The sequence below is a fragment of the Haematobia irritans genome, chromosome 3 (assembly GCF_050003625.1).
Source record: "Haematobia irritans isolate KBUSLIRL chromosome 3, ASM5000362v1, whole genome shotgun sequence".
Classification (NCBI taxonomy): Eukaryota; Metazoa; Arthropoda; class Insecta; order Diptera; family Muscidae; genus Haematobia; species Haematobia irritans.
In genome coordinates, this window is record NC_134399.1 from 32779082 (window position 1) to 32796963 (window position 17882).

Consider the following 17882-nt stretch of genomic DNA (forward strand, 5'->3'; position numbering starts at 1 on the left):
CATATAATAGTCACTGTTGATGGTTTTTCCCTTCTCAAGATAATCGATAAAAATTATTCCATGCGCCTCCCAAAAAACAGAGGCCATTACTTTGCCAGAGGACTTTTGAGTCTTTCCACGCTTCGGAGACGGTTCACCGGTCGCTGTCCACTCAGCCGACTGTCGATTGGACTCAGGAGTGTAGTGATGGAGCCATGTTTCATCCATTGTCACATATCGACGGAAAAACTCGGGTGTATTACGAGTTAACAGCTGCAAACACCGCTCAGAATCATCAACACGTCGTTGTTTTTGGTCAAATGTGAGCTCGCGCGGCACCCATTTTGCACAGAGCTTCCGCATATCCAAATATTGATGAATGATATGACCAACACGTTCCATTGATATCTTTAAGGCCTCTGCTATTTCGATCAACTTCATTTTACGGTCATTCAAAACCATTTTGTGGATTTTTTTGATGTTTTCGTCGGTAACCACCTCTTTCGGGCGTTCACTGCGTTCATCGTCCTCCGTGCTCATTTCACCACGCTTGAATGTTGCATACCAATCAATTATTATTGATTTCCCTGGGACAGAGTCCGGAAACTCATTATCAAGCCAAGTTTTTGCTTCCACCGTATTTTTTCCCTTCAGAAAACAGTATTTTATCAAAACACGAAATTCATTTTTTTCCATTTTTTTCGCAATAACAAAAGTTGCTTCACAAAAGACGCTCACAAACTAATTGACTTACAGACATCAAATTTTGACACGAATCATTTGAAGGTTGGTACTATATAAAAATAATATGCATTTAATACTAGCGACGCCATCCATATGTCAGACCGGGGACTTATCAGCCACCCTGTTATTATCAAGAAACCCGCTACGACGAAGAGTTTTCAAAGTAAACTATTTTATTTGATTCATGGTGGTGGGTATTTAAGATTCGGCCCAGCCGAACTTACTGCTGTATATACTTGTTAATGGTTAGCATGCCCGCCTTGCATACACAGGGTCGTGGGTTCGATTCCTGCTTCGACCGAACACCAAAAAGTTTTTCAGCGGTGGAATATCCCACCCCAGTAATGCTGGTGACATTTCTAAGGGTTTCAAAGCTTCTCTAAGTGGTTTCACTGCAATGTGGAACGCCGTTCGGACTCGGCTATAAAAAGGAGGTCCCTTGTCATTGAGCTTAATATGGAATCGGGCAGCACTCAGTGATAAGAGAGAAGTTCACCAATGTAGTATCACAATGGACTGAATAGTCTAAGTGAGCCTGATACATCGGGCTGCCACCTAACCTAACCTAACCATACTTGTTAATCTCTACCTTTAGCCTCTATGTCCTATCATCTAAAACTAGATACGGCAATGTATTCACCCCAACTGCCTTATTAAGTCACTTGTAGATGTACCAGGTATACCGGTATGAAGTGAGCGTCAAGATACCAATGTCTCGATAGGGAACATTTGTTGTGAACGAGCCCTTATTTTTTTTTTTTGTTTGCTATGACATATGTATTGGGAAAAATTCATTGAACCGATTAGTTTCTTCGTTTTAGAAAATATTACAGTTTCTATGATTTGACAAAATCGGACTTATTTTTTTTATTGATCAATCTACTCTTAACATAGCCACTATTTCCCACCCACCCAATACATAATTCACCGTCTCTTATGCAATTAAAAAATTTTTAAGTGTATACTTCTACATGTATTTGTGGGTTTTCAATTATTTTTTATTTGTTCATTTGCTAAAATCCACGCTTTTCTTTTTTTTTGCTTGTTCGAAAACAAAATTGTAATACAAATAAAAAATATATAATAATATTGTTATTTTTCGAATTTCGAGTGTGAAATTCCAACAACAAGAACACAAACACTTCCTCTCACACACACACACACAGAGTTCTGGCGACGGCGGCAGGGCGGTGATAGTCTAGCACTTGCTGCTATAGTAGTTACACAGCACCAGTCCCCACAAATATAACAACAAACAAATCACAACAACGGCTACAATTTTGCCGACGATCAGCAGAAAATACAACGAAATGGAATGAAATTGAAAGAAGAAGAAACGACAAAAAAATGCCAAATGAAGACAACACAGAATGTGAAAATCATTTAATGTTCGTAGAATTTGCCCGTTTAACGGCAGTCAGATGACGAACTCCATAACGATCGTACACTAGAAATACACGAGCGAAACGAGCGACGATACGATTTCCGCCGTTAAAGGAATATAACGGTATTCCGTTTGTAACGAAACGTAAATTCAAACGGATATCGGTGGAAGTTTAACAAAAAATAAAAAATAAAACTATAAATTTTCTGTTAAAGAAATTAATTTGGAAAAAATTAAAAATAAAAAAAATAATTAAAACAAAAAGTGTTTCAAAAATAAAAAAGAAAATCAAAGTGAATACAATTTTATTTAAAAAAAAATTCTTAAAAAAAAAAGAAAAATAAATAAGTGAAATTTTCTTACATAAAAATCTTGACAAATATGTTTTGAGCTCTTAGGAAAATATTAAATACTCTCATAAAAGGATCCATCGTCTTAAGGTATTTCAAACAAAAAACAAAATGAAGACAAAAATGTCCACGTAATTTGCCAAACGATTGCAAAGATGTAGTGTTTTTTTTTTAAGAAATCTATATAAAATTTTTGTAATTTTCTAATATTGCTTTTACAGCCAACAAAAGAAAAAAACTAATAATAAATTATTGCACTTTATCGCTAATTGAAATGTAGACAAAATCTCCCCATTGCGAAAAATCAGCTAAATGAAAATAAACAATATAGTCTCAAATGAATAATTTCGAAATAGAAATTCACCCCTGTTTGTTATGGCGGAAAAAGATTTGAACTAATTACGTTAATACTTATACACGAGTTGAATTGGTTTCAAAAATTTTGAATTTAATTTGAAGAGATTATGTTAGTATTGATTTCGGGTTTAAGAACCGATGTTTCAAAGAAGAAACATGACTCAAGGCCAGAACTAACATACTTTAAACCAGATTATGAACCTTAATGATTAGGTTCCGCCTGATAAATACAAGTTAAAGGAAGAAAATTAAGCGGCTCATACAGATGACAGCTTAATCGAAGTCTAAACCGATACGTCTGATATTTATTCCCTGCGCCACACTGTGGAACAGGGTATTATAAGTTAGTGCATATGTTTGCAACACCCAGAAGGAGACGAGATAGACACATGGTGTCTTTTGCAAAAATGCTCAGGGTGGGCTCCTGAGTCGATATAGCCATGTCCGTCCGTCCGTGAACACATTTTTATAATCAAAGTCTAGGTCGCAGTTTTAGTCCAATCGACTACAAATTTGGCACAAGTATGTGTTTTGGCTCAGAATAGAACCCTATTGATTTTGGAAGAAATCGGTTCAGATTTAGATATAGCTCCTATATATATCTTTCGCCCGATATGGACCTATATGGCCCCAGAAGCCAGAGTTTTACCCTAATTTGCTTATAATTTTGCACAAAAAGAACAATTAGTACTATAGTTAAGTGTGCCAAATTTTATTGAAATCGGTTCAGATTTAGATATAGCTCCCATATATATCTTTCGCCCGATATGGAATAATACAGTCCCAGAAGCCAGAGTTTTACTCCAATTTGGTTGAAATTTTGCACTAGGAGGGCAATTAGTAGTGTAGTCATGTTTGCCAAATTTTATTGAAATCGGTTCAGATTTAGATATAGCTCCATATATATCGTTCGCCCGATTTACACTCATATGACCACAGTGGCCAATATTTTACTCCGATTAATTTGACATTATGCACAGGGAGTAGAATTAGCATTGTAGTTATGCGTGCCAACTTTGGTTGAAATCGGTTCAGATTTACATATAGAGCTTCCATATATAGCTTTCGCCCGATTTACACTCATATGACCACAGAGGCAATTTTTTTGCTCCGATTTAGTTGAAATTTTGCACAGGTAGCAGAATTAGCATTATAACTATGCGTGCCCGATTTACACTCATATGACCAAATAGGCCAATTTTTAACTCCGATTTAGTTGAAATTTTGCACAGGGAGTAGAATTAGCATTGTAGCTATGTGTGCCAAATTTGGTTGAAATCGGTTCAGATTTAGATATAGCTCCCATATACATGTTTTTCTGATTTCGACAAAAATGGTCAAAATACCAACATTTTTCTTGTAAAATCGCCACTGCTCAGTCGAAAAGTTGTAAAAATGACTCTAATTTTCCTAAACTTCTAATACATATATATTGAGCGATAAATCATAAATAAACTTTTGCGAAGTTTCCTTAAAATTGCTTCAGATTTAAATGTTTCCCATATTTTTTTTACTAACATAGTTTGCCACCCTAGTGCATTAGCCGACTTAAATTTTGAGTCTATAGATTTTGTAGAAGTCTATCAAATTCTGTCCAGGTCGAGTGATATTTAAATGTATGTATTTGGGACAAACCTTTATATAAAGCCCCCGCCCGACTTTAGACATTCCTTACTTGTTTTCAAATCTAAGAGGAGTTGGAAAATATTCATTTGAAACAGATCGGTTAAAAAACTGAAAAAATTTTGTCACGAGATCAAAGATTTATTGTCCTTAAAATACGAATATGAATTTTTCTTATCATAGAAGACGCATTTCTCTGTTATTAAGTGCCTTGTCCTTGTCCAAAAGACGACAAATTTTTCAATAATGTCGTTTTGTCCTACATAAAAAAGTTTACTTGGATCCAAAAAATTTAACCTTTCCTTAAGGATTTTGGTATTGATTCCGAGCAGGAGAGGTGCCTTATATATGGCCATTTTGTAGGCAGCTATGGAGCCTTAAATATAGGCTCTATACAGTGAACCCACCAGCGAGAAAAATTTTGGTTAATTTTAGAAAATTTAGATTGTATTTAGAAAATTATTATTATTATTATTATTAGTATATTGAAAATCATAATAAATTATGAAAATCAATATAAAATTTAGAAAATAAGCAAATATTTTTCGACAAATTCAAGAGTTTTTTTTCATTTGTTAAAGAAAATTTTGTAGTTTGAAGGAAAAAATTGATGTTCAAAATTGCAAGAATGTCTTTAGTGCCACACGAAGTTCAAGATGGATGCATTTGTAGTACAATATACAAATTAAAAGAAATAATTAACTATTTTGTAAGAAGTACGAATTTAGTAAATTTTCATGCTTCATTTGTGTATAATTTTTTCCCGTTTTTTAGTTCATTTAACTAACGTACGAAAAAAATTATTAGAGTAAAGGAAACTTTCTCCCAATATAATAATTCCATGAACTAAAAAAAAGTTAAATTGGCTTTAGTTTGCTTTAGAGAATTAATTTTTTTTTGAGTGTAGAATTAAAATTAGGATACAGAGCTCAATTTTCGAATTTTTAATCTCTTTTTGCGATTTATTAATAAAACTATTCAGGTTAAAAATTCAAAGTAAACAATATTTGTTGTTGTTTTTTGATTTCAGCTTAAAACCATGCATTGACCTACAAGTGTAGCTTAACTAACAATATTTTTTAATTTAAAAAAATCTAAAGATGCAAAATCCTCAAAATAAATGTTAGCCTATATTTGAAGCTTTTTTATCTTTAATCCAAAGATTCTATGCCTCAGTTAATTTAAGGATTATCTCTTTAAATTAGAAATTCCTTTTTTACGTTAAGTAAAAGTAGTCTTATTTGAAAGACGGAATGAGATAAAGCTCAAAAATCCGTGTGCTAAATTTAATGAGAAATTTTTAAAGCAATGATTTTAATTTTTTTTTTTAATTTTTTAATTTAAAATTTCCTTGATATTAATTACAACTTCCTTAGTTAAAAAATTGTCCTTAATATCCCGTAATTTGTGTGTCCTAAAATTTATGCCGTGTAATCATTCATATTATGACAATATTTTATTCAAGAAACGAACCTCAGTTATTACGTGCCGCCTGATAAACAATTTTATTTTTGGTTCTATCAAATGTATTAAAAAACAAGTATATACGGCCGTAAGTTCAGCCAGGGCGAAGCTTATGTACCCTCCACCATGGATTGCGTAGAAACTTCTACTGAAAACTTCCTAACACCATAATATATACCACATAGTCCATACGTGGTATATATTAAACTAAAAAAGGCCGATTAAATACGTATATAATTAAGTTTAAAGTTTCTATAGAAATAAAATTTTGACAAAATTTTCTATAGAAATAAAATTTTGTCAAAATTTTCTATAGAAATAAAATTTTGACAAAATTTTCTATAGAAATAAAATTTTGTCAAAATTTTCTATAGAAATAAAATTTTGACAAAATTTTCTATAGAAATAATATTTTAACAATGTTTTCTATAAAAATAAAATTTTGGTAGATTATTTTTGGCTTGAGTGGCAACCATGATTATGAACCGATATGGACCAGTTTTTGTGTGATTGGGGATCGGCTATATATAACAATAGACCGATATGGACCAATTTTGGCATGGTTATTAGCGGCCTTATACTAACACCACGTTGCAAATTTCAACCGGATCGGATGAATTTTGCTCCTCCAAGAGGCTCCGGAGATCAAATCTGGGGAACGGTTTATATGGGGGCTATATATAATTAGGGACCGATATGGACCAATTTTGCGTGTTTTTTAGAGACCACATTCTAACACCATGTTTCAAATTTCAACCGGATCGGATGAATTTTTCTCCTCCAAGAGGCTTCGGAGGACAAATCTGGGGATCGATTTATATGGGGCTATATATAATTATGGACCGATATGGACCAATTTTGCGTGTTTTTTAGAGACCACATTCTAACACCATGTTCCAAATTTCAACCGGATCGGATGAATTTTGCTCCTCTAAGAGGCTCCGGAGGTCAAATCTGGGGATCGGCTTATATGGGGGCTATATATAATTATGGGTCGATGTGGACCAATTTTTGCATGGTCATTAGAGAATATATACCAACACCATGTACCAAATTTCAGCCGGATCGGATGAAATTTGATTCTCTTAGAGCAATCGCAAGCCAAATTTGGGGGTCCGTTTATATGGGGACTATACGTAAAAGTGGACTGATTGCAATACCATCCGACCTACATCAATAACAACTATTTGTGCCAAGTTTCAAGTCGATAGCTTGTTTCGTTCGGAAGTTAGCGTGATTTCAACAGACGGACGGACGGACATGCTCAGATCGACTCAGAATTTCACCACGACCCAGAATATATGTACTTTATGGGGTCCTAGAGCAATATTTCGATGTGTTACAAACGGAATGACAAAGTTAATATACCCCCATCCTATGGTGGAGGGTATAAAAATGTTCTAATCACGAAAATGATACTATCGCACACTCAAAAAAAGTTTACTTGGATCAAAAGTTTTTGACCTTCTCTTAAGGATTTTGGTATTGAATCCTAGCCAAAGATGCGGCTTCTTTAAAACAAGTGTAGTTCACTTTGGGTTGAGTAAATTACCCGAATTTATTCTGATAATTGGTTGATAGTTTTGCTGCAAGTAGAGGATGCTGATGAGGAATGTGGTAATTCCGAAACAGCTGTACATCCAACCATCTTGCAGTCTATAGGGCTTTGTCCAAATAAATTTGACAAGCATACTTTTCCTCTGTTGGTTAAGCTACACTTGTAGTTTAGTCAATGCATGGCTTTAAGCTGAGATCAAAAAAACAACAATAACGATTGAAGAGAAGCCAACAATAACAAACAAAACGAATAAAAACATTTTTAGTTACTTATCTGGCGTTAAATCTAGGATCAATAAAACTAAAATTAGGATACAGATTTCATTTATCGATTCATTTCATTCTTTTATCGCGATATAATAATAAAGCTATTCACGTACAAACAGATGCCAGTTTAAGAATCTACATTATAAAAATAGTAAAAAATGTTTTCTTAATTTCAAAAAAAAAAAATTAAATTAAACCAAAAATGCTCAATCCTCAAAATAAGTCTTAGCCTATATTTGAAGCGTTTTTATGTTAAATCTAAAGATTTAATATCTCAGTTAATTTAAGGGCGATTTAAATCTAAAACGTGTAATCTTTAATATCACGTAAACATTTTTTCCAGTGCCTAAAAGTATATTCATATTATGAACGAAAAAATTGGAATTACGATTTGCAATAATCTCTTTATGAAAGATTGACCTAATATGGAAGATTATCCAACCTAATATTTGGGACATTTTTCTTTAAATAATTTTGAATAATTTTCCATTGAATTTTCTTTAAAGTAAAGAAAAATTTTTGAATCAAAGAAATAATTTCTTAGTTAACTGAAATAATGAGTATTTGGATTAAATACAAAAAGGCTTCAAATATAGACTAAAATATACTTTGAGAATTTTGCTTCTTGAGTTTAAAGTTTTTTTTTGTTTTTGGGTCCCTCCGTTAAAGTCATACGTTTTTGATGTAAGTCAAATTTTCTCTAAAGTGAACCCACGACCTTGTGTATGCAAGGCGGGTATGCTAACCATTGCACCACGGTGGCTCCCGGTCCATAATTATATATAGCCCCCATATAAACCGATCCCCAGATTTGACCTCCGGAGCCCCTTGGAAGAGCAAAATTTTTTTTGTAACATTTTTTTGTTCAAAAGTAAATATTTTTTGTTCGAAAATAAAGCCGTCACACTCTGCTCGAAAGTGGATATGCGGTATTATGGCCCATTCCCATTCTTGAAATGATCCACACTTTGGTATTTTTTAGCACCAACCTTACTCTCCAGGCGCAAAAGTCCAAAGGATTGAGATACGGAGATTTTGGTGGCTATAGTGCGGTAGAAATAAAGAGAGGAACCTTTTTGTTAAACCATTCCCGGTTGACGAGTGCTGAGTCCTGTTGGATGTCCACAGTTTGAGGTCGAAATCTTTGTCAGCCCAAGACTTCAATACGGTCTTTAGGACATTTTCCTCATAATATTCGGCTAAAAGCACGCTAAAAAGGCCACGAAATTAGAAGACTTTAAAAAAAGGCAGAAATAAAAAAAGTCAAATTGTTAACGTGAAAATGTGCCTACCTCACCGAAAAAAGAGATACTTGGATCCAAAGATTTTGAACTTCATTTCAGGATTTTCATATTGATTCCGAATCAAAGACACGATTTCTTAACAAAAACACTCAGAAATGTCACCAGCATTACGAGATGGTCTAAATCACCGCTAAAATTTTCTGGAATAGAATCCATAATCCTTTGTATGCTAAGCGGTCATGCTAACCATTGCACCACGGTGGCTCTCAAAGCTTTTTGCAGTTTTTTTATACAATCATTGTATTTTTCGCTTAAATTATAGATTATTTCCTTAAATCAAAAATGGGTTTCTTTACATTAAATAAAAAATGCCTTACTCCAAACATATACGACTTTATCAGAGGGATGGAAACTTAAAGGACTTTAAACAAAAATTATGGATTTTCTCTTAATTCAAGTTTCTTTATTTTAAAAATTTTACTTTTCTGTAAATTTTTTATCCTAAAATTTAATTTGCATAATTCTTCATATTACTTCAAAAATGTCTTTCAGTGCAGAAATATTGACCTATGAATATATATTTTGAAGATGTCACATCGTTGATTTAAACTTAAAAAAAGTTTCAATTTAAGTATTGGTAAGATGATAATCTATTTTTACAGTGTATTTTTGATAATTTCTTAACATTTTATGTTGTTCTTTTTTTGTTGTCTTATTCTCAAAACGTGCATAGACGTTGACGGTTTACTTATCAATAGCACTTGTGATTTGTGCAATTTCCAATGGTAATGCGCGTAATAGATGACATCGTTGTTTACAAGTAATCGCGTTTCCTTATCTCATGCTCATAATTTCACTTTCGAGCATTCACCTCAGCGTTGAATGTGACCTGCTTTACAATGGTCAAGTTTATATGTCGTCTCCGATGGGATTATACTTCGCTAACTGATAGTGAACTTTAAGATGGTAACATAATGGTATGTTAAGAATTTTAAATTATCTCTTCATGAAGTGGTTGCACAGTGATTCGAATTGCAAATAAACAAAGAAGCAAATCAAAATGAATAATAATTTGTTCCAAATCGAGCAATATATTATTACTTTGTATATAAAATTAGTATTAGTAAAATTACAATTTGATATTCGACTTTGTACAGTGATCCGAAATGCAAAATAGATAGAAGTCAGTTTTAAATTATTGTAAACCAGAAAATAAAACAAGTATATACAGCACTAAGTTCGGCCGGGCCGAATCTTAAATACCCACCACCATGAACCAAATATTAGGGTTTCCTTTGAAGAGGGCTTGAGAACTTGAGGACACTTCCCGAAGATAAATTTAATGATTTCACCTATGAGGACTATATCAGATTCTGGACTTATAAGAACCATTTTTGTTTGAGTTTTAGAGGAATCATTAACATCTCTTGTAAGTGTGCAAGAAAATTTAAAATAACGTCTTGATTTGAAATCTTAAATCTGTAGAAGTAAAATCTGGAAATTTTACATTGCGTTTCAAGCAATTTTCATGATCAGTGCGCCTTCTACACCCTCAAGAAGTGAAGTCGGTCTATATGGAGGCATTACCAAATGAACCGATAAAAACTTAATCCGATACACGTTTTTGTGAGCCTAAAATACCAGAATATTTACAATTTCAGGCAAATCAGATAAAAAGTACGGTTTCTAGAAACCCAAGGAGTTAAATCGGGAGATCGTTCTTATGGGGGCTATACCAAAATATGGACCGATACTCACCATTTTCGCAACACCTCTTTATGGTCCTAAAATACCTCTAGATTTCCAATTTCAGACAATTTGGATAAAACTACGGTTTCTATAAGCCCAAGACCCCAAATCGGGTGGTCCTTTTATATGGGGACCACACCAAAACATGGACCGATATAGCCCATCTTCGAACTTGACCTGCCTGCAGACAAAAGACGAGTTTGTGCAAAATTTTAGCACGATTGCTTCATTATTGAAGACTGTAGCGTGATTACAACAGACAGACAGACAGACGGACATCGTTATATCGTCTTAGAATTTCTCCCTGATCAAGAATATATATACTTTATATAGTCGGAAATCGATATTTCGATGTGTTACAAACGGAATGACAAACTTATTATACCCCCGTCACCATTCTATGGTGGTGGGTATAATTATATATTTGAAGAGGAGAGTTGCGATACGGATATGATGCCCTCGGGGCATTCAAATACATTCTCTGCCGTGGTACAAAAATAACTGAAACAAGTATATTACCTCCCTCTCTCCCCACCAACAAGGAAATTTTCAAAAAAAAATTCATATCGAAAAAAATTTGGCGAGATAAGTAAAATTATATGTACCAAATTTTTATACATAACAGGTTGGCTGATAAGTCCCCGGTCTAACAAAGAAAAACACATTTTTTTGTCAAAATTCGTTTTTATATCCACCACCATAGAATGGTGACGGGGGTATAATAAGTTTGTCATTCCGTTTGTAACACATCGAAATATCGATTTCCGACTATATAAAGTATATATATTCTTGATCAGGGAGAAATTCTACGACGATATAACGATGTCCGTCTGTCCGTCTGTCCGTCTGTCTGTCTGTCTGTCTGTCTGTTGTAATCACGCTACAGTCTTCAATAATGAAGCAATCGTGCTAAAATTTTGCACAAACTCGTCTTTTGTCTGCAGGCAGGTCAAGTTCGAAGATGGGCTATATCGGTCCAGTTTTTGATATAGTCCCCATATAAACCGACCTCCCGATTTGGGGTCTTGGGCTTATAGAAATCGAAGTTTTTATCCAATTTGCCTGAAATTTGAAATCTAGAGGTATTTTATGACCATAAAGAGGTGTGCCAAAAATGGTGAGTATCGGCCCATGTTTTGGTATAGCCCCCATATAGACCGATCTCCCGATTTTACTTCTTGGGCTTATAGAAACCGAAGTTTTTATTCAATTTACCTGAAATTGGAAATCTAGAGGTACAATACACACAAAAAAAAATTTCTGATTCAATCACGAAATTAATTGATCCAATTAATTTTTTAATTGAAATGTCTTCAATCACGAAAATGATAGTATCAATCACAGTTTTAATTGGGCATAGAAAAAATTCTTGATTAAAAAATTAATTGATTTCATTGCCATATTTCAATTAATTTTTAATTGAAATGTCTTCAATCACGAAAATGATAGTATCAATCACAGTTTTAATTGGGCATAGAAAAAATTCTTGATTAAAAAATTAATTGATTTCATTGCCATATTTCAATTAATTTTTTAATTGATTCAATTAAAAATTTAATTGATGTTGATTGCAAAACTAAATTAATTTATTAATTAAAAAAAGGTAACTATTTTCAATTAAATTCTGAATTGGCTTAGAATTTTTATTTGGATTAACAATTGATTGTTTGAAAAAAAAATTAATTAAAAATTTAAAAAAATGTTCATCATCATCATAAACTGACTTAGTCTTCCGAATTTGATTAAAAGTTAATTGTATCAATTAACTTTTTAATTAAAATTTTTAAAAATTTCAATCATTGACTTAATTAACTTAATGTTTCTATCTTGATTAAAAAGTTAATTGTACCAATTAATTTATTAATTGAAAAAAATTTCAAATTCAATTAACTTTTTAATTGGAAATATTTTGGTGATATTTTTTTCTGTGTAGGACCACAAATACGTGTGCCAAAAAGTGTGAGTATCGGTCCATGTTTTGGTGTGGTCCCCATATAAAAGGACCTCCCGATTTGGGGTCTTGGGCTTATAGAAACCGTAGTTTTTATCCAAATTGTCTGAAATTGGAAATCTAGAGGTATTTTAGGACCATAAAGAGGTGTTCCGAAAATGGTGAGTATCGGTCCATATTTTGGTATAGCCCCCATAAGAACGATCTCCCGATTTAACTCCTTGGGTTTCTAGAAACCGTAGTTTTTATCTGATTTGCCTGAAATTGTAAATATTCTGGTATTTTAGGCTCACAAAAACGTGTATCGGATTAAGTTTTTATCGGTTCATTTGGTAATGCCTCCATATAGACCGACTTCACTTCTTGAGGGTGTAGAAGGCGCACTGATCATGAAAATTACTTGAAACGCAATGTAAAATTTCCAGATTTTACTTCTACATATTTAAGATTTCAAATCAAGACGTTATTTTATAATTTTCTTGCACACTTACAAGAGATGTTAATGATTCCTCTAAAACTCAAACAAAAATGGTTCTTATAAGTCCAGAATCTGATATAGTCCTCATTGGTGAAATCATTAAATTTATCTTCGGGAAGTGTCCTCAAGTCCTCAAGCCCTCTTCAAAGGAAACCCTAATATTTGGTTCATGGTGGTGGGTATTTAAGATTCGGCCCGGCCGAACTTAGTGCTGTATATACTTGTTATTATTCAACATAGTTCCCTTCAAGAGCAATACAATGATTATAACGACCTTCCAATTTTTTGATACCATTTTGGTAGTACTCCTTCGGTTTTGCCTCAAAATATTTAGGCCTCAGTTTCGGCGATCACTTTTTCATTGCAGCCAAATTTTTACCTGCGAGCATCCTTTTGAACTCTGGGAACAAGGAAAAGTCGCTGGGAGCCAGATCTGGAGAATACGGTGGGTGGGGAAACAATTCGAAGCCCAATTACTGAATTTTTCCCATCGTTCTCAATGACTTGTGGCACGGTGCGTTGTCTTTTTGGAACAACACTTTTTTCTTCTTCATATGGGGCCGTTTTGCCGCGATTTCGACCTACAAACGCTCCAATAACGCCATATAATAGTCACTGTTGATGGTTTTTCCCTTCTCAAGATAATCGATAAAAATTATTCCATGCGCATCCCAAAAAACAGAGGCCATTACTTTGCCAGCGGACTTTTGAGTCTTTCCACGCTTCGGAGACGGTTCACCGGTCGCTGTCCACTCAGCCGACTGTCGATTAGACTCAGGAGTGTAGTGATGGAGCCATGTTTCATCCATTGTCACATATCGACGGAAAAACTCGGGTGTATTACGAGTTAACAGCTGCAAACACCGCTCAGAATTATCAACACGTTGTTGTTTTTGGTCAAATGTGAGCTCGCGCGGCACCCATTTTGCACAGAGCTTCCGCATATCCAAATATTGATGAATGATATGACCAACACGTTCCTTTGATATCTTTAAGGCCTCTGCTATCTCGATCAACTTCATTTTACGGTCATTCAAAATCATTTTGTGGATTTTTTTGATGTTTTCGTCGGTAACCACCTCTTTCGGGCGTCCGAAACCATGCTTGAATTTTGCATACCAATCAATTATTGTTGATTTCCCTGGGGCAGAGTCCGGAAACTCATTATCAAGCCAAGTTTTTGCTTCCACCGTATTTTTTCCCTTCAGAAAACAGTATTTTATCAAAACACGAAATTCCTTTTTTCCCATTTTTTTACAATAACAAAAGTTGCTTCACAAAAGACGCTCTATCTCACAAACTAATTGACACGAATCATTTGAAGGTTGGTACTATAAAAAATAATATGCATTTAATACTAGCGACGCCATCTATGTGTCAGACCGGGTACTTATCAGCCAACCTGTTATACCTAACCTATAAAAATACTTTTTTCTCTTCAAAAAAGTAAAAAAATTGAATGGTCAGGTACATGATTTTCCCGACCATGTACTCGTAATGGTCTTAAATTCTATCATTTAAATAATAGAACATGTTTGCGACATTTGAGAACCATTTAAATGCTTATTGCCAACATATATTTTTCTCCGCTCGAAAATTATTTTTACAAAGACAAAATACATGGTTTTCGCGACAATTACATAATCTAGATAAGCATTAAATGTATGCGGTATGTCCTAACATGTTTTTTCTGTGCGTGCGGACTCGGCTATAAAAAGGAGGTCCCTTGTCATTGAGCTTAGCATAGAATCAGGCAGCACTCAGTGATAAGAGAGAAGTTCACCAATGTGGTATCGCAATGGACTGAATAGTCTAAGTGAGCCTGATACTTCGGGCTGCCACCTAACCTACACACAAAAAAAATTCACGAAAATTTTTCCAATTAAAATTTTAATTGAGTTTTAAAAAACATTTAATTAAAAATTTTATTAAATTTTCTACTTTTATAATGTTTTTTAAATTTTGACTTTCACAAAATTCGTTTTGTTAAAATATAAAACAATAAAAAGCCGACTTTTGAAACAGTTTATGTGTAATCGACAATTAATAAAAGTGGTGGCTTATATCAAAATCTCACTACAGAAAAACAAAATGAGGTAATTAAAAATTCACCTCATTTGTTAAAGCGACTTATCGTTTTTAATGTTTACATTTCTTACGCAAAATTTTCTATAAATTTAAATCCCTTGGAAATTTCCATATATTGACAGTAAAGCTTCAAATTTTTATTATCCTACATATCTCATCCAGCACCCCCCAAAACAACCAAATGCTTTATCATTTTATATGAAATCATTTAAATTATCTATTGTTTATGTCGTAAAAGAAGTTTTAATTAATCGTGAATAGATAATAAAAATATGAGTGTTTCAACAGATTTTACAACAGACAAGTGATAATTTTTCAAAAACAATAAACGTCTTCACGAGACCAATTAACAATTTAATCAAATAATAAAATATGATATGACGTATATATAATATCAAATATACGCCTTACTCTCTCTCGGAATAAAGAAAATAAGTGTAATAAATATTTATGATGAGGTGAATAATTTTCCATAGCAGACAAAGAAATCACTAAACATAGGTGGTTGTAATATTAGTTGGGGGGTAGAGGCTTACCTCATATTAATTATGAGGTGAATAATTTTTCATAGGAGACAAAGAAATCGCTATATATAGGGGGTTGTAATTTTTACCTCATCATATTGATATGATGATGAGGTGAATTATTTTCCATAGGACACAAAGAAATTACTATACAGTTTCATGCACTCTGGATAATTTCGTAGAAGGTAGGTAGAAGGATGCTGCTTTTTCATATTTCTATAAGTTTGGAGTTGGTCCACACTTTTTCGACTCGCACTCCAGGAAAACCTTTAGACTCTTGAACTCCATAACCATGTTCAGAGTGACCAGTTGGTTCAGTCTCTTTCATAGAAAACTGTTAGGTACCGTATTATACTTGTATTAGTTTTTCCGAACTGATCCATTTTACCATGGATTTTATCATCCCAAATTGCTTCATGTGGTAATAAAGACTTTTAGCAAGGTGTTAGAGACAAGTTAATTTTCCATATTCGGACGCGCGTTCAAGTAGAAATTATGCAACATTTCAAGCAAAAACGTCTTTAAAATAAAGTAATGAAAGGCATCAACGCATTTAAAGTCAATTTCATAATTTTTAAGATTTTTTTCAGAATTATTAAAGCTAAGTTGATCTTTGTCAAAAAAAAATTTTCTTTCATGCACCAAAAAAATTTTTTTGATTCAATCACAAAATTAATTGATCCAATTAATTTTTTAATTGAAATGTCTTCAATTACAGGAATGATAGTATCAATTCAAAAAAATAGTTGATCCAATAAAAAAATTAATTGATACTATTAATTTTTGTGATTGATTTTTGTTTCCAATAAAAAATTTGTTGAATCAATTAAATTTTTAATTGAATATTTTTTTAAAACTTATTTAAAATTTTTATACCCTCCACCATAGGATGGGGGGTATATTAACTTTGTCATTCCGTTTGTAACACATCGAAATATTGCTCTAAGACCCATAAAGTATATATTCTGGGTCGTGGTGAAATTCTGAGTCGATCTGAGCATGTCCGTCCGTCCGTCCGGCTTGTTGAGCCTCAAAGAGAAGCAAATTTCAACCGATCCGGCTGAAATTTGGCACATGGTGTAAGTATATGGTCTCTAACAACTATGCAAAAATTGGTCCACATCGGTCAATAATTATATATAGCCCCCATATAAACCGATCCCCCGATTTGGCTTGCGAAGCCTCTAAGAGAAGCAAAATTCATCCGATCCGGCTGAAATTTGGTACATGGTGTTAGTATATGGTCTCTAATTACCATGCAAAAATTGGCCCACATCGGTGCATAATTATATATAGCCCCATATAAACCGATCACCAGATTTGACCTCCGGAGCCTCTTGGAAGACCAAAATTCATCTGATTCAGTTGATATTTGGTACGTGGTGTTAATATATGGCCTCAAAAACCCATGAAAAAATTGGTTGAAATCGGTCCATAATTATATGTAGCCCCCATATAAAGCGATCCCCAGATTAGACGTCCGGAGACCCTTGGAAGAGCAAAATTCATCCGATTCGGTTGAAATTTGGTACGTGATGTTAGTATATGGTATCCAACAACCATGCAGGAATTGGTTCATATCAGTCCATAATTATATAACCCCATATAAACCGATCCCCAGATTTGACCTCCGATGCCTTTTGGAGAAGCAAAATTCATCCGATCTGGTTGAAATTTGGTACGTGGTGGTAGTATATGATATTTAACAACCGTGCCAAAAGTGGTCCATATCAGTCCATAATCATATATAGCTCCAATATAAACCGATCCCGAGATTTGGTTTTTGAGCCTCTTGGAGGAGCAAATTTCATTCAAGTCAGTTGAAATTTGGTACATTGTGCTAGTACATGGCCGTTAACAACCATGCGTAACTAGGGCCATATCGGTCTATAGTTATATATAGCCCTCAGATAAATCGAGCCCCAATCACACAAAAATTGGTCCATATCAAGTTCGTAATTGTATATAGCCCCTATATAAGCGACCCCCACATTTCAATTCTGGTTCCCTACGTACCGTGCAAAAGTCCATATCGATTCGTAATTATTTGTAGACTTACCTACACACACCCTCATAAAAATCGCTTCTGTAACATATACTCCCAAACATATTTTGCTTCAAGC

General features: G+C 33.7%; 1 protein-coding gene across 2 annotated transcripts in view; it reads left to right on the forward strand.

Moving 5' to 3' along the window:
- Positions 1–2126: 2126 nt before the first annotated feature.
- Ork1 (open rectifier K[+] channel 1) overlaps positions 2127–17882 on the forward strand; it is a 99442-nt gene continuing 83686 nt past the window's right edge. For both annotated transcript variants that reach the window (XM_075298927.1, XM_075298926.1), the window contains exon 1: positions 2127–2547. The gene's annotated coding sequence lies outside the window, so the exon portion shown is untranslated. The remainder of the gene's footprint in view (positions 2548–17882) is intronic.